The sequence below is a fragment of the Merops nubicus genome, unplaced genomic scaffold, assembly GCF_000691845.1.
Source record: "Merops nubicus isolate BGI_N331 unplaced genomic scaffold, ASM69184v1 scaffold22525, whole genome shotgun sequence".
Classification (NCBI taxonomy): domain Eukaryota; kingdom Metazoa; phylum Chordata; class Aves; order Coraciiformes; family Meropidae; genus Merops; species Merops nubicus.
Window position 1 is genome coordinate 28,745 of NW_008607904.1, and position 18,421 is coordinate 47,165.

The window sequence follows — 18,421 nt, forward strand, 5'->3', positions numbered from 1 at the left end:
TTAGTTAAGTCTTCTCAAACCTTTCTCTTGGGCTAAGACCCAAACATGCTCGGTACTGTACAACCTTAGAACACAAAATCCTTTCATTCTCTGAAAAGTTTATAGCTGAAGTACAAAACAGGAGTCTTGAAGGCAATAAACACAAGGAAACAAGTGCAATTACTTGTAGTCAGCAAGGCAGAGTGATAATGATGTTGCTCAGGAGCTATAGGCATCTCATCCTGTGTGGAATATAGCTTCCAGTTAACAGATGGAGACCTATTAATGCCAAGATAAGGTACTGAAGTTGTTCCTGAATATCTCTGGGGCTTTTTGTTTTTTGTTTGGTTTGGGGTTTTTTTATTTATTTCAGGGGTGGGATTTAGCTGATGTTTGAATTGGACAAGAAACTGGCCTATTGTACACTTGCAGTGATGCTGTTGTTGAGCTGACAGCTAAACAAGCATGAGGAGAGTGCCAAGAGGCTGCAAGATTTTTGTTTGGACAAAAGGTGATGACCTGGATTAGAGAGGTGCACCTCTGACTCATCAGCATGAAGATTAACATTGTGTTTACAAATGACATTATCCTGGGAGAAGATGTAGAAGATCATAGGGATGCCATCCAGAAGGATCTGAACAGGATTGAGAGGTGGCTCTAAGTGAACCTCATGAAGTTCAACAAGACCAAGTGCAAGGTCCTGAACCTTGGTCATGGCAATTCCAAGCACAAATACAGGCTGGGCAGAGTGTGGATTGAGAGCAGTTCTTCCAGTACCTAAAGAGGGCCTAAAAGAAAGCTGGAGATGAACTTTTCACAAGGGCATGCAGTGCCAGGACAAGGGGTAATGTGCTCAAACTGAAAGAGGCTAAATTTCAATCATGTGTGAGGAAGAAGTTCTTCACTGTGAGGGTGGTGAGGCACTGGAATGGGTTGCCCAGAGAAGTTGTGGATTCCTGGAGGTGTTCAAGACCAAGCTGGAAGGGGCTTTGAGCAACCTGGTCTAATGGAAGGTGTCCTTACCTGTGGCAGAAGGGTTGGAACTAGGTGATCTTTGAAGGTCCCTTCCAAACCAAACCATTCTGTGCCTCTATGATTTGATTTCACAGATTCAGGAGAATTATTTGTGGGGTAAGAGTCTGATGTTCAAGATGAGTAAAATTATAAAAATCTGTCTTATAGTGGTACATCCCGCTCAAAAAAACCTTCAGCAGAACAGCAGCAGCTATCTTCCTTAACCCTGTCACTTATTTGCCCCACAACCTGTTTGAGCTAATTCTTTATCATGTTTTGTATTGCAGCAGGCACAGAAAATTCCTATGACGCAAAAGGGATGGTGTGTTTGTTTTGGAAAGCGTTATGTCAAGCTGCACATTTAACATTACAATGCAAAGAAAAAAAAAGTGCATTGCCCTTTCAAGTGAATAGCACTGTTGCCAAAATATGGCTAATGTCTCAGGGTCTGAACTCACTGTTGGTCCCAATTACCTTCCCTGCCATTCTCATCGGCACTGGGTTGTACAGCTCTCCATCGCTGTGGTGGGAAGGAGGAGACTACTGGCATATTATCTCCCATGGGCACGTTATCAGCCAGGGTAACAGCCCTTCCATGGGCAGCACCTGATAGCATATGACACAAGCAACACTTCATTGCAGAAAACCACAATATGCCAGGAAAGATCTTATCATCAAGGAGTTTTTGCTCTCCAGAGCAGAAATGTGTTGTCTTCAAATATTCAAGAGGCATGTTGCCCACATCCCTTCAGAAGGAGTGAAAACAAAGGGAAATCTCAACATGGGAAGAGGTACACTTGCCAGAGTGTCTTTTTCTCACCCAAATACACATGTTCGGCATGGTACTTTGGTGGCATTAAACAGTGGGTGGACCACATGACTGGCTGCTACTCCTTCAAGAGTTAGGATATGTTTTTAGCCCAGGCTGAAGAAGTTCACATGGTAATGTCTCAAGGTTGGTGCTACTGCTGGAAAAAGCACAGAATCTTCTCTTCACAGAAAGAATGGGCTCTGCAGAAAATAGCAACAGAGCCCTTGCTGATGCTAAGAAAAGTGGTTAAGATCCATACCATACACATCTTGGGGCCTTTTGCATGTATCTGTCCAACTGCTGTTGCACTCTGGAAATGCAGACTGAGCAGTGCTTTGCTGCCAGGTGAACCCAGAGAGTGCCTAAATGAGGCATTGAGGTTGTTGGTTTGCGGTTCATGCAGACCTCTAGAAGTATGCAAGACAAGAACGAGCTGCAGCCACCCTCATCTGGTAGACTTTAACCCTGCTTAGATTGCGCAAGGCAGTATGAGGCCCAAGGCAATGCTGACCAAAATGCAGCAGTTTTGCTAGTACAAACTTATGGTAAGTACATGGATATTGCCATCAAAAGGTTTGTCTGTGCCTTGTGGTTGGCATAACCAAAATAACTAAATACAGCTCTGATTAACCGCATGGCTAAGCAGGGTGGAGTTTTAATCATCTGTGAATTCAAGACATCATTACTATCTCTTATCATCTGAGAACTGAATGTCTCCGGCCAGTGTCACAAGCTGCTTGTCAGCTGCACTCCTGTCACACTGGAACCAGCACTGCACGGCTCAGGTATGTTTGCAGGAGCTGTCATAAAACATATCCTATGTCTTGTTTCCTTGCTACAGTCCTCTATAAATCAGTCAGGAGTGTAATAAAAAAAAAAAAATATATGTTATTGCAGTGAAAAAGTTGTAAAATTCTTAAGACATTTCTCTGGTTCTTTACATATGTTGGAACAATAAAAAGTGATACCACATTTTGCTTTGGACTCTCAAAGGTGCCGGAGGCAATCAGGCAGTTGACACACATCGATGTTCTTTGGGAACACTTTGCTCCCCTTTGAAAACCCCAGCTGTTGTGCTTTTCCAAGCAGATGTATCCCTGGGGAATGTGCCCGTGCTAGGAAAGGCACCAGCACTGCACCCCTCGCTGTATCCCAGTGCTGGCTTGCAGTCTCCTTACACCGCTCAGCGAGAGCCAGCTGTGACATTACAGTAAGCTACTTTTTAAAATTACTTTACTGGTCTGTACACATTGCAGAAGTGTATCAGCGCTGAGGTTTTCGTGGTACGCTGGGAGAGGAGTTAACAGCATGCTACTAGCTACTATCTAACCTCAGTTGTTTTATCCCAACATGGCTGTGGTTTGGTCTTCAAACAAGCTGAAAGATAAGCAAATATCTGATGTGACCCTTCTTGCATCATGTATACTTTATGAAAGCAAACAGCACTGTGCAATGTGATTCATAACTCACTGCTGAATACTCAAGAAAGTAATCACTACACCAGAACAGGTGTTGAAAATTCTTTTATTCCTCCCCAAAATGAACAACAAATATGAACAACCATGAGAGAATCCCATGCAGAAATTGCTGGGGACAGCGTGTGTCTTCTCCCCCTACAACCCAGATAGTGCTCAGAGGATCCAGTAATTGTTTTGCTCTGGGTTTCATAGGCAGATAACCAGATAAAAGACAGGTAAAGGACACATAGCGGAAAACTTAGGAGAAGTCAGTTTTCCTCATTCCTGTTCCTTGTTTAACTGGAGCACCCTATCTTCCTTGTCATTAGCACCCCAGAGTTACATTTCCAGAGCTGTTCATTTAGTTTCTTCTTAAAATAATGCATGGACTACACAAACAGAAGATTCTTATTTTAGAGAAGCATCTCATTGCAAAGGCATCCTGGAAAGAACAGAAAATGGCAAAAACCATCATTCACGTCATTAGTAGAATCACACAAGTCCAAACCTAAAAACAATTGCACATAGTTCTCAGGTCCCTTGGGACCTGACATTTAAATCTCATGTATATTTCCTGCAAGTCTTACAAGAGCTTCTTAAAAATAGGCTTGTCTGCAACTAAGTGATGAAGCACCAAATCCAAGCCATAAATACCAAGAATATTAAACCAACTATTCATTAGTCTTTACTTTAAAAATAATTTTAAATTAAGAAATGAAGATCCAAGTAAGAGATACAATGAACCAAGGTATTAATATGATTTTTAAAACCTTGCATTTAGGTGTTAATACACTGGGAGGAAAAATATAAGGAGAGAAATAAAATATCATTTTGTTTTGAGATGGACTTTCAGGATCCTAAGGTCCTGAAATGTGACTGGAGTCCACTAAATAGGTCATGTTTCTCTTTTAAACATCATAGGATTTTAAATTTTGTAGTTTAAGGAGTAGGATATTGTTACAGTGCCACTGTTTTTCACTTAAAACTTACCCCAACTAAGCAAAATTTGTAACCCAGAAAGGATTTATCAAAGAAAGGCTCCTTAAGACTCCAATAATTAAAATGCTGAACAATAACTAAATCTGTTCTTAAGTCAGAAAGTGAGATAGCTTAGAGCACACACAGCAGACTTGTACAGTTTAATAAGCACAATTGTCTAGATAAAGGAGTAGACACCACAAGTTTCCAAACTGGAACCCTATCACTTGCTAACATGTGGGCTCAGCACTGCATTTTTGGTCCTTTGGAAACAATTGCAGGTCAGTGCCAATTCCTCATATTGTGAGCCATATTGCTGAAAAATATAATGGTGTGCTCACATTTTCAGCTGCTTTGAATGAGAGTTTAGCATACAAATTATCCATTCAAAAAGTAGAATTTCACCTCCCGTGCCCAACTTGTGGCTTATGGGCATACAGTGCACCTTTCATGGGTATAGAACTAGAAGAGAGTGAGCAGCAAAATACAGGCTACCATCTGGCAGCTTCTGAATGTAAAAACATAGAAACAAGTGACAATTCTGTAACAGAACTAAGATAATTGATCCCAATGTCCAGTCTCTGGCAGCAGCCAAGACATTGTCAAGGGAAGAGCATAAGACAGAGAACAAGCATGACAGTCTTGTTCCAGCTTGTTTTCTCTCTTTCTCTCTTTCTCTAGATCCAGGCTATCAGCTCTGTCCTTGTCTCGACTCTTTTGGAAACCATTTCTCCTTTAGGCCTCCCAGACACCGTGTGGCAATAAGCTCAATAAATCAGTTATGCGCTACTGAGGAAAACTTTTCCCTTTTGTTTTTTTTGCTTTATAATCCCACTAGGAACCCCCTACTGCTTATGTTTTGAGAAAGTATATTTAATCTTTCCCTGTGTTCCATCCCCATGCTATTCAGGATTTTATAGTTTCCTATCATAACCCTTTCCTGTTCCATTTGTCTGTTTTCCCAAACTTACAAAAATTGGTATGTTTAAACTTATTTTCTGCAGTGATAATTTCAGTCTCTGCTCTTCTCTTTACCTTCGCTATAGTTTTGCTATATTCAAGAAGTGATAAGCAAAGAAACGCATTATATTGTTTATATTGGATTGCATTATACTATGCTATGCTATGCTGTGTTATTCTTCTCTAAAAGGAGGTATACTCATAGAATCATAGAATGGTTTGATTTTGAAGGGGCCTTCAAAGATCACCTAGTTTCAGCATCCCTGCCATGGGCAGAGACACCTCCCACCAGACCAAGTTTCTTAAAGCCTCATCCAACCTGGTCTTGAACACTTCCAGTAATGGAGCATCCACAGCTTCCTGGGGTAACCTGTTCCAGTGTCTCACTGCCCTCACAGTGAAGAACTTCTTCCTTACAGCTAATTTAAAACTACCCTCTTCCAGTTCGAACTCATTATCTCCTGTCCTATCACTACAAGCCCTTGTAAAAAATCCCTCCCCACCTTTCTAGTAGGCCCACTTCAGATACTGGAAGACCACTATAAGGTCTCCTTGGAGTCTCCTCTTCTCCAGGCTGAACATCACCAACCCTCTCAACCTGTCCTCATAAGAGAGGTGTTCTAGCCCTCTGATCATCTTTGTGGCCCTCGTCTGAACCTGCTCCAACCGGTCCATGTCTTTCATATGTTGGGGGCTCCAGAGCTGGACACAGTACTCCAGGTGAGGTCTCACAGGAGAAGAGTAGAGGGGGAAAATTACCCCCCTCGACCTGCTAGCCACACATTTTCTGATGCAGCCCAGGATTATGGTTGGCTTTCTGGGCTGCACTTGCACATTGCCGCATCGTGTTGAGCTTCTCATCAACCAGCACCCCCACGTCTTTCTCCCCAGAACTGCTCTCAATCCACACTCTGCCCAGCCTGTATTTGTGCTTGGGATTGCCATGCCCCATGCGCAAGACATTGCACTTGGCCTTGTTGAACTTCATGAGGTTGGCATGGGCCCACCTCTCAAGCCTGTCAAGGTTCCACTGGATGGCCTCCCTTCCCTCCAGCACATCCACCACACAGCTTGGTGTCGTCTGCAAATTTTCTGAGGGAGGGTGCACTCAGTTCTACTGTCCATATCATGAGTTTACAGAGACTGAAAAATGCTCTGTTCATTTCCTCTCCCTTTCCCAGTAATCTCTAATAGCCTGTTTGGTTTTTTTGACTGCTGCTGAGCACTGAACCAGTATTTTCATACACCACAACCCAACAGTCACAAGGTGACACCAGTATCCTGAAGGCAGTCATATCCTCAATTTAAATATCCCATTGACTTCCAAGTGTCTCAACCAAAGAGCAAACGTGCAATGGAGTGAATCTATTCCTGATGAAAGGGATGAAATATGGCCTGTGAATCTCTTAGCTCCTATTCAAATAGCTTATGTTAGAAAATACGTAGAAGAATAGCTGTTTTGCATAGAAGTGAATTTAACCCCAAATGGTTTGAACTGCCAATTAGTTCTACTTGGCATGAATTCAGCAAGAAGGACTGATTCATTTATTTAACCTTAAAAGGTCAGAAACAGTGCACATTTGGCAGATACAAATGCTTTTTGCTCATTCTGACCATAAACAAACTGTTCTAGGAGAGGAGGAAGCACTCCCTACCTCTACTTTCTTTGTTCCTAATGGCTTGCTGAAGATCTGCATGGCTCTTGAACACAGAAATTAAACTGCAGAGCATGGATATATATTGTCCGGGAAGGTCACTAAGGTGAAATAATTCAATCAAGAATATATTTCAATCTGAGTTCAGTTGCATGAATTGTGATAGGGAGATGAACATTTGGAAGTAGACTCTAAAATAATCTTAAAATTACAAATAGTTAATGACAGAAATTATATTTTAGCTATTTAAACCTATTAAGAATTATTAAAGCAAGTAAAAATTATGTATTTGTAGACTTTCTAAGCTCAAAAACATTATGTACAAATTAGAGCAACTGACTTAAAGAAAAAACAACTTCTAATCACTACCTAAAATCAAAGAAGTCTTGCTCTTGGTTGGAACTTCAGTGTGCTTTCAAATAAAATGAATCAATTTAACTACAGGTTTTATTTAAAAGGCTATTTAAAAACATACCCCATGGTCTGGAGCCTGTGGAAAGCTACACAGAAAACTCTGATACTGTTCTACACAAAAGCAGCCCATCATTTCTGCAGAATGCTTCTGCTGTGAAAAAGTACATCACATACTTAGAAGTCATCATTCATGTGAAAACCAAGACTAATGCTTCTGAAATCCTCGTGATTATTTCACATGCTCTTCTCTTTCCTATATGCCTTGCAGTCACATCTGTATCTCACCATGGCGAACCTGTCTGTACTCCTGTGCCACATATGTCTCCCTCCCCTTCCCTCCCTTCTTCTCTTTCTCTCTTTGCACAAGACTGTTCCAAAGTCATCATTTAGAGATGGATCCAGGCTACCAAATCTCAGCTGACTTAAAACACCCCAGAACATAAAGTTTTAGATACAAAGTCCCTATTTTGAACCATTGCTGATGTGTCCTTCCACATCTTGAAGGATGCCCCGTCTCCGTGGGCCTCTGTGGTTCCTCACACCTTTTCACTGACCACACAGCCCTGCACGTATCGCACACCAAGTACCATAAGGGAGAGCTACTCTGCTGGGTCTGGCATCACACCCCTTCCTTCTGGTGAAAACATTTGACTAGCACTCTTTTGTACAAGACTGATCATTTCCCATGCACATCACGGAGTTCTTGGCTCCATGTGTCAACAGAAGGGAGAAAAATGAAGGGTTCTTTGTGCATTTATTGTTCTGCTGATTGGTGACAAAAATAAAGCAAAACACTCCTGAATACTCTCTTACACAAGATTTACAAGAAGACAACAGTAACTGCCTGAGGATAATAATTAAACAATGCCCACAAAACTTTTGGGTATAGAAGACTCCCAGCTTGTCTTTAATTTTGCTCATGATCTTGCATAGTTTTGTTAACTAAGTGTGCTATTGGCTCAGGAATCTCCGATGTGGCATTAATTTGGGAACTGTGGTAAAATGACAATCATGAGAGACACAGCAGATGTGGCCAAATAATTCAAGTCACAGGCTGCAACAAAATTGGTGTTTCCTACTGAATTCTGCCCAACAAGAGCAGAAGCCTCTCCCTGCACAGAGGAGACAGTGAGCTCCCATCACAAAGGAGAGAGGGAAAACACCGAGTAACACATTATATTAAACACAAGTTATTCCATAGGCAGTGAGATGAAAAAATAAACATTTCCTATGGGTCTGCACCCAGCATGCCCATCAGCCCAGTGCCCCACCGGGTGTGTGCTGCAGGCCAGGGGAAGCAGGGCAGCAGCACTCCTAGGAGCAGGTGGAGGGGTGTGTGCAGAGGCACCCCTACACCCCCAGCAGTCTTTCTAGCACTTTGGGGAACAACCATGCCCTCAGTTAGTGCCTTCATTTCCTCTCCCAACCCGAGACCTAACTCTGCCCACTTGCAGCCCACTGTGAATCCCACAGGTATCCCAGGAGGGACTCCCATTGGTCCCCAAACACCTAATATAGTTTACCAGGTGCCTGACTGCAATCAGAGAAGCCTTATTTGACCTCCTCTGGACAACAGGTTGATGATGACTCAGTGCAAAACCCACAAACCTTCATGGAGGAAATATAACTTCATCCATTTCTGGTATAAAGTAAAACAAACACAGTGTTGTTAGCAAATAAGCTGTCATTTCTCTCCATGGGATTACACTATGTTTTGAAGGGTGTGTTGACATTTAAAAGAGATTGTATGTATGTGCATGTGTGTTTGTGCATATATTGCACACACCCCCTCACCTCACTATGAGCACTGCTGAATGACAGCATTTTAACTGGAGCAAACCAAGCTGTGTAGCACAGTCTTCTCGCAGGAGATAACCAGGATTTTAGTATTTCATTCGTTTCTGGTGATACAACCAAGATGCTATGCCTCAGAACTGCCCACAGCCCGTTTGCTGCAGAGCTCAGACTGTGGAATCAAGCTTCTAGCTTGCATGGTAAAATCATCCGTTGCTTCTTCTGATCATTGTAAATAAAAAACACTTTCAGTACAGCTAGAAACTAGGATGCAAAGAAAACATTACCAAAATGAGCTCAGCTTTTTTTCATGTAATCTTGGCATTTTCAGGTCAGTTTTATGATGGCAGGGAGAGGAAGATGTCAGGTCCTTAGGCACCAGTAAAGGTGCTCTCTGAAGACGTTTTCAGCCATTTTGACTTTTCTAGAGAGACTTCCAAGTTGTGCTGATTTTCTCTGGTCCAGCAGCCAGTAGTAGATGACAGAAGAGAAGAGATAGGCAACTGTCACACAGACCTTGATGGTAGAGGCCAGCCTAGTGATGCTGCATTGTAGGAAGAAGGGAGACGTCATGCCTACAGGGTGTCTTGGCACAGAGAGGCTTCACTCACCCAGCTGGGAGCAGCAGAAAGCCAGGTAGCCGTCCTCCACTAGAGTAGCATCCCAGGGAATGTCACTTGTCTCTTTTTTTTTTCATTTTTGTTGAGAACACAATTGTACCACCAAGTCATTGATGTGCTTCAGACGGCTGGGAGAGGTCTTGTTTACTGCAGAGAACTGCTGCCCTCAGAGCTGAACACCAGTGCAGAGGGAGTTCAGGCATCATGCTGGCATTTCAGACACTTGGCAATTGCTGAGCCAGGGCAGTAGTGGCTTTTCCAGATGCAAAGCAATAGGTCTGCAGCCAGCGACAACACGCTCACCTCCAGGACGAGGGACATTTTACACACCTGATCTATGCTACCACACTGTTAACGTGCTGCAGAATCAGCCACCACCAACACTGGAGGTAAAAGAACCCCTCAATAGGCAGTTATATACAAAATGAAATTTAAAATTATTAAAAAGATGGGAATCAGCTACAGTTTACATGCCATTAGGTTTTAAAATGCTGAGAAGCTCCACAGTGGCATTTTCAAGTGGTGTTTGAGGCTGCCAGAGGCTCAGAGAGTTCTTATTCACCTGTTATGCTGTCCTGCACTACGTGGAATTGGGCTTGGCTTGGCACTAGGAGCATTCCAGCTCTGCAGACTTGAACCACAGTGTTTATGTAACATGCTGTCTATCCTTTGTCTTGACGACCAAAAAGCACAGGGGCAGAGGTGGCAAGAACCCATTTGTATATTTGTACAATTGCATTAGGGGATAGCTGATTTATTGCAAGGCAATCTTTGAGGGAGACATCATTTAGAAAGAAGACATCAGGAGAAATACACATCTAAATGCAAATGCAGATGAAATGTAATAGCCACAGATATCATTTGGAGGATCTGAATCTCGCCAACAAGCAAAACCACAATAAATGGCTAATAAAAACGAATCTCTGTAAAGCATAAAAAAATGTACATTACCATCATGTTGTGGTTAATTCTCAGACAATACAGCAAAATAAGAGTGAAGTGTTGCTTCCTGTCATTTAAAGGAAAAGAAACCCAAACACTAAGAATTCTTCAGGCTAAGGAATGCAGACATCCATCATGTCTGCAAGAATCATAAAAAGATCAAATGTAATATTTTCTTTCAGTGCAGACAACCACTTTGAGATTTTCCATTCAGACAGCCTTGAAAACTGCCTCCAGCATTTGCCAATTACTACTGACAAATACCATTTGGTAGTGAGTGATGTTTTAAGTGAAATAAAACAGTGAAGAAAACTGAACATGATGAAAGGATTCTTTTTTCTCCCTCTGAAGTGACTGTAAGTTATATATTCACAAGGTAGGGTTTACGCTTCCTGCCAGTGACAAATCCCATGTGATGTCGAGCGCAGAGGTGAAGTTTGTTTGACAGTAATAGGAAAGGAAGACAAAACTCGTTTTCATGTTCTTTTAAGCAGTCAGTTATTTTCTAGCTATAAACACAGGAGGAGTTGCTAGTACCTCTGTTCCACATCATTCTTCATAATATAAGTGCACTAATGGAGAGAATGATCCTCTAATATTGAAGTGGTCAGAGTGCAAAGAGGGCGTACAGTGGGGCTTTCTGTCAGCAGCACTTGATTTACATAGGACCTGCAGTCTGAAACCTGCAACAAGCAGCACATACTGTATTTTTAAAAATATTTATCAGTCATGGAGAGCTTTGAGACTGGTAAAAATAGCTCAAGCTCTATGACTGGGAGAGGTGTTTAAATAACTGACTATTAGTCCTCTTTTGACCTTTTCTCCTTTCAAACACAGGCTAGTGGTCCATTTAGCTCTACATTTACTACCTAAGCCTGTCAAGAGTATTTGTCTCAGGCCCTTGTATCATGGTACCCACTCGCTGCACCATCTCCAACTCTACACCCCACTAGAGGCAGGCAAGTGTTCAGGAGGGAGGAAGTGTGGCACAGAGACCCCAGAGCCCAAACCCTCAGGGGTATACCCCCCCCAATCTCTGCCTGGACTGGGCTCACACAACACCACAACCATCTAGCCTGTTGCCCCTAGGTCACCACGTTACCAGAAATTTGCCTTTTCCTCCCAAGGGAGTAGCCTCTTTTTCTAACTAGTACAACGCTACATGGCAGTAGCAGCTGTTTCCTGAACTATCCAAGCGATGCTCACATTTTCCCCCTACTTGACATTCAGCAGTTCCCTCTTGTCATTGACTTAGATTCAAATCTTATTTTCATCTTAAACCAGTGGTGAAAGCAGAGGGGAAGCTCCAGAGAATATGGGTACATTAAGAACATTTTTTGTGCTGTTTCATTTTGCAATTGTCTGGGCTTACTTCGTTTCCCAATTCTCCGCACATTTTCTTTAACAAATACATTTTATTTTTATATTAGGAATCCTTAAGCTATTGTTTTTATAGTTCTGTTTCTTTTTTTTTTTTTTTTTTTAAGGTGAGGGGGAGTGTTTATTCTCACCAGGTGATTCTCCCAAGAAATTTGAAAAATATTTTTTTTTAGAAAAATCAATGTTGTAGTATGAGTTTCCACCTACTTTTGATGTTACGTCCCAAACCTTCAGAAAGGATGATGCCTTCAGGAAAGGACTCCAGGAAAGGACTCCTGCCTCAGGCTCCCTGATGATTCAGGGAGGCACTCACGTGCAAACAAATCCCACAACCATGAGCATGGTGACTTTATTGTGCATATGTGGCTTTATTTATAAAGGCCAGGTTGCCAGACTCTGTACAGGTGACATGTATCAGACTGTGCATGGGGACAGATCAGTTGCCTGGCACGCACACATTAAGACCAGCATGTGCAGGTCTCACTGGACACAAAAGAGTTTCCTGAGCTGCTCATCTGCATAGATATGGCTGGTCAGGCATGTTCCAGTCAATGCTGTGCTAAAGGAGCTCTGCCTTCTTGGAAGTCCTAGAATAAGAACCAAATTCCACTTTTTCCACCTGAACAGCACTCCTTTCAGTAAATTTCAGCTGTCCCAGGTGCTGTTCTTCTATGGCTTTGCCTCTGTGCTTGCACTGGGGAAGGCTAAGAGCTACCACAAGAGTGAGCAGGTTGAATCAGTGCAAACCCTGTGACTGTGAGACTTCCACCTACACTGTAGGATATCATCCCAGCCACGACTCAAGTGTTTAATGCAATTCCAGAGAGCCAAGGCTGAGTGGTGCTGTGCCTTGCCACCTCTTGCCCCATCCAGCCAAACTGCAGGGGGGAATTTGAGCGATCACTCTCTCTCATACACACGTTTAACCTTCCCCAAGGGCAAGAGTTCAACGCTACACCCTGGTGCTTCCAGTGCAAAGAGTAGGCTAGAAGAGGAGTCATGTTCTCTGATCCTCCTACAAGGCTGTGGTAACTCCCCTGTAATTGCAATGCAATTTTGTTCTTTTCCTAAAAAAAAAGTAAAGACTTAATCAACATAAACTGATTTCTGTCAGCAAGCTTTGGACTACAACTATGCTTAATGAAGCCCCGAGGCCAGATATCAAAGGCAAGGTGTAACTCCATTCAAGCCAAGTGGAATTAAATCAGCATAAAATAGACATGGGATTAACTGATTTTTCAGATTTATTTCTGGAAGCAGCCAGGAACAGAGACAATGTTAAGTCTCCTGAGGTTCAGGCTAGACTGATGCGCTGTGCTCCTCAGGGCCTGTGCCAAGCACACGTGGTTCTCTACCTGTATCTAGAAAGAGAATGGCCATTCCCGTAGCTAGGGACTTCTGTCAAGAAGCACCCATCATTGCCATTGTCTCCAGCATAGCTAAGATCAAGGTTGGGTTCAAATTTGCTGTCTTTCTATTGAGATTTTAGCCTGAACGCAAGAGAAAACAAGCCCCTGTATGTCAATATGCTCCTTTACCCCTTCCATGCTCACGTATTTTCTGAACACATTAGCCAATTTCTATCAAATGTGACATAAGATAGCAGTCTCAAATGCCACATCCACCCTGTCTTTGTGAATGCTATTGGTTGTATGCCCAAAGCCCAGCTCTCTGACCATTCACACCATCTTAGCTTTGGAGCACGTTCAAAGGGGTGATCATGACAGCATCCCATTTGCAATGCCAGAGGAAATCTGAGAATGACTCATTGCTTTCTCTTTCCTCAATACACATTCCCTATCCCATAAGACAGCTCCACACGCAGGAACATCCTATCCAGAGAAGCTCCAATCCTCCATCTTCTATTCCATACAGCAGGGCAACCCCACCAGTGAGTGACAATGGGGAGGTATTCCATGTCTCTCCGTGGCAAAGACACCGACTACAGAGCTGCAGCAGAAGTCTGACACAAGAGACTTCCCACCTGGCAACATGGAGGGATCCACCCCCATCTCCATGGGCACATGACAGCATGGAGCAGCAAAACACCCAGATGTGCCAGCACAACCAAAAGACTCCCTCTTTCACTGCAGCTTGGGCACAAACAGCATTCTCCATCCCCTGTCCTTCAGCCTAGGGGCCCCTGCTCTAACACTTCAGAAAAAATGCTAAACTAGGGTTACACAGCCCAGTAAACCAAATGGCCCTGCTCTCATAGGACAGGATGAAGCTAGGACAGCAGTAGCTAGCCACAGTCTGGCACACAGACACACACACACAAGTACTTGTCTGACACCACAAAATTTTCTAAGGGTTACTGTCCAGACAGTCTGTTTACCCCTTTCATCTGCCCACTTCATTCCCACTCTGCACAGAAAGTGCCACCCTGGCCACCATACCATCTTCGATGAGCAGCAGGACTGGTCAGTTATCTTTTTGAACTTGCAGGCAGAGAAAGGCCAAAGAGGTGTAAGTGCTCTTTATTAGTGTACAAAACATTTTCCCTCCAGTGGGACCACTCCACCTCTCCTGTCCTACACCACCCTTCCCCTTCCACCTCTGCAGCACAGCCCACGCTGCACTCCTAACAGGCCTTGAAGAGTCTCCCATGACCTACAGTGTTTTCCCACTCCTCAGCCAGGGACTGGCTAGCCCAGTATCTAAGTATTCATCAGAAACCGTTCAGAACAGCGTGAGTCATTTTAGGATGGCATGGTCCCTTCTGATCTCTTGCCAACATCCCCTTCAGGCCAGCCCACCCACACCAAGCATCTCTGTCCTTGCAAAGTTCATCTCATAGGGAAGATAAACAAATTCACTGCCACTTTCTTGCTGCAAAGAGGGCTGGCTTCTTACAGAGGGAGATAAAGACTTGGGATACCAGACCAGGCAGAGTGGTACAGACAGGCATGGCACCAGCCTCATGCTGAGAATGTCCCTCTGTCCTCCCCATAGTCATCATTGCCTGCCAAGGGTCAAAAGAGCCAAACTGCCACTGCCAGCTCCTTCCAGAGCAGTCCCAGGAGGAGGGAGCTTCTAAAATAGCACTTTGAGTGCCTTTTGGATTTATCTGCATGGGATAGAGTGTTCATCTAACAATTTCGCCAGCCCAACTCGGGCATCCTAGTGGAGAGGTAAAGCACTGGACACAGCTGGCCCTGCCAGACATGGAGCAAGTACAGTCATATGTAAAGAAGAAAACCATTCCTGCCTTAAAAGTACACTGCAAACACCTGCCTCCTGCCATGCACGGGGTGCTCTTATGAAGCCAAATCCACTTCAATGCTCTCAAGATTGGCATGTTGCAGTGTGGTCCAGCACTGCAGGCAGGGTCACAGAGGTAAGGAACAGGAGAGAGGGCTTCAGGAGAAAAGAGTAGCTTTGCAAGTGGCAGATCAGCTGCAGGGACAATCTGAAGGGGCTCTAAGGACATGCAGAGTAGGTAGACACACAGTGTTTCAGCAGGTTCTGGGAAACCAAGCAAAGTAACAACACACATCAAAAGTAATAAGCAGACACAAGACAGGAAAATGGGCAGTGAAGAAATCCCCAGTGAAGGGAAGAGTCAAACATCAGCATATTAGACACCAGAGAACTGACACAAGGGAGAGTCCACAAAACCACCCTACACAGAGGAAATGTTTCAATCGGAGTCCAGTCAGCCACATCAAAGGACATTATTGAAAGATGCCTGTGTGAAAGATGAATCTGGCCCCTAATCTCTGCAGAAAAAACACAAGCAGACAGTTCTCTACTGCAACCCCACTAACTAAACCATTCGGGTCAAGTTAATGTAACAAAGATTATCTAAACTATTAGTTATGTCTCAGGTGATAGTATCAGGGAAGAATGACATAATTCAACTTGAGAGAGGGGAAACTCCAACAAAGTTAAAATACAGTAAAACTGAGAAAATATAAAAGATTACAAAACTTCAAGTTCTGCTTGAAGCCATTAGAAAGAAAAATACATTTTCAACTACTGATCTAATATCAGCCATGGTGTATCATTGAAGACAACACTTTTTACAACTAAAAATATAAAATAGGAAATGTGATTATAATTGCATGCGTATATGCTGCAATTTCTTATTTCTCTGTGGTACAGTTGCACCATCCAGTGGACAACACAGGGGTTGCATTAGTTTTACACCAGATTTATGTAAATTAGTTTGGGATCCGTCAAGTTATCTTTGCTTTTCCACTAAATGTAGCTCATTGCAGTGCTTTCTAAAACTTAATTTTGGAATTACAGATACCCACTAAAACATTTAGTGAAATGGAATGGAATTTTTTTTTTTTTTTTTCTTTCCAACCTGCCGCAGATTGATGCCACCTAAGCTTTGTTACAGATAAAATCTAGTTCTTCTACTGGAGTTCAGCCACTGAGCTGCGATTTACCTGCTTTTGTACTGAAATTATAAAGTTTTGAATTGCACATGGTTCAGATCCTTCTGCTGATCCAAACTGCGGTAAGATTTGTAAATCTTCTAACAATACTTTAGCTCATATTTATTGTGTAAAGAAACCCAAGAAGTTCTGTTGGGACAATTTCTCTCTGTCCTAGAGTTCATTATCTTTATCGTTGTAGTCATAGATGTGCTGAGTGCAAACAAGCACTTCAAATTTGTGGCACTTTTAAAGGGGTATTTTTTACCTTCTAGGGGCTACATACCCTAGGAGTTGTCATTTTTAAGAGCTCTTTCTTTGGGAATGTCGTCTTTGAAATGTTTTCATAGCATAGCTAAAAGCTTTAATTATCCAGGTATGAGAGTTGATACTCCCTTATCTTGTCCTGAAACAGACAGGTCTAAAGGCAATTAGCAATGATGGATGTTCTCCACACATTACCACTTAAGAAAACTGTAAACTAGAAGCCACTCTCTGTAGAAGATCAAAGTAAATCCATGCTGTATTTATATAAATTGACACAGGAAAGATATTGTCATGAGGTTTCACATTTTTCATTTTTTCAGTGACTTCAGACTGCACTAAATCAACTCCTTCCTCCCCCAAAAAAACACAAAACAAAACACCACAACCCAACCAGCAAAAAACCACCAACAAGCTGTGCTCTTTTTGTGTCACACTGTTATCACAAGAAATAAAGCTTCCCTCGTTACATCTACCCAAAACCAGGGTCTTCACTGTAGTGATAGACAGTGTTCCCACTTCAGCTCTCTCTAGGTAACAGTTCACCAGCTGGAAGAGTCTGCAGCTCACTGCCCTTGGTCCGTAGCGGGTCTGTATTGCTAATGGTAAAAGCTGAGGTTTACTGCTGCTGAGACTTGCAGATACCATATGAAAGGAAATTTATACCAAGAGGGAAATGCAGTCTTTCCCCACTAAGATCACCACTAAATCTCTTCTTAGACTAGCAGAGAGCCAGACCTAAACGTTAACAGTGTGGTGTCTAAAGCTGAGCGATTAAGATGTTTGCAGCTCAAAGGGGCTCCAGCTAAAGCAGAGGCCGAGGGCAAACATCTTCACTCTTTGAAAACTTGACTTAGTGTTCTGTAAGACAGCTGGAGAGCACTCCCCATGCAGTTACTCCTTCAGGTCCCCGAGCTCATAGCCCAGCTTAGGATGCCCTGTCTCACACATGGTTTAGGTTTGAGTCAAAAGAGAATTTAAGCTTCTGCTGACAAGGCATATATACATAAATGCTGAATCATGACCTATATTAAGCTGCTTTATCCCTGTTAAGAACCCTTTGCTATTGATGTGTGTTACAAAAGCACTAGTTCCAGTTGCACAGCTTACTCAGGCAGGATTTTGCCTTTGACATGAACCACACATGGCTCCTCTCAGAACAGTGGCTGCCGTGGGCAAGGCAAAGCTGGGGGTTACTGCTGCGGCAGCAGGAGCCAGACAAGCCCCTCACACCCTGCTGCTCTCCTGTGCTGCCTCATCCCCCTCCCACGCTCCCCAAAAAGGGTGTGTAGGAGTTACAGAAGAGCCCACATTCAAAGCACCTAGCACAAATGTATCATCTAAAGTACAACACTGAAGCAAATAAACTTCTGCCAAAGTGATATCCATCTTGCAAGACACATTGTACAGAAGCTGTTCTTAAAATAGCCAAGGCCATTAAAAACAAACAAACAAAAAAAACCAACCCCTTATCTTCAACTCTGGTATCACCTTGTTATAAAATTTTAAAAACATAAACACATCTGTTCTTAAGAGGATGAAAAAGTTTTCATTAAAAGAAAGTAAGAGGTCAGATAGTTCAACTGTAGTCATCAAAATTGCAGATGTTCACAGCACGGACCACTCTAGCCCAGCATCCTGTTTCCCAGTGTCTACACCAGCACCTTAAAAGAGCAAGCAGAGGTCGAGCACAGACAGTACTTGCCATCAATACCCTCTTAACCTTCAAGTGTTTCTAGAGCAGGGGACTAAGTAAGACCAAAGT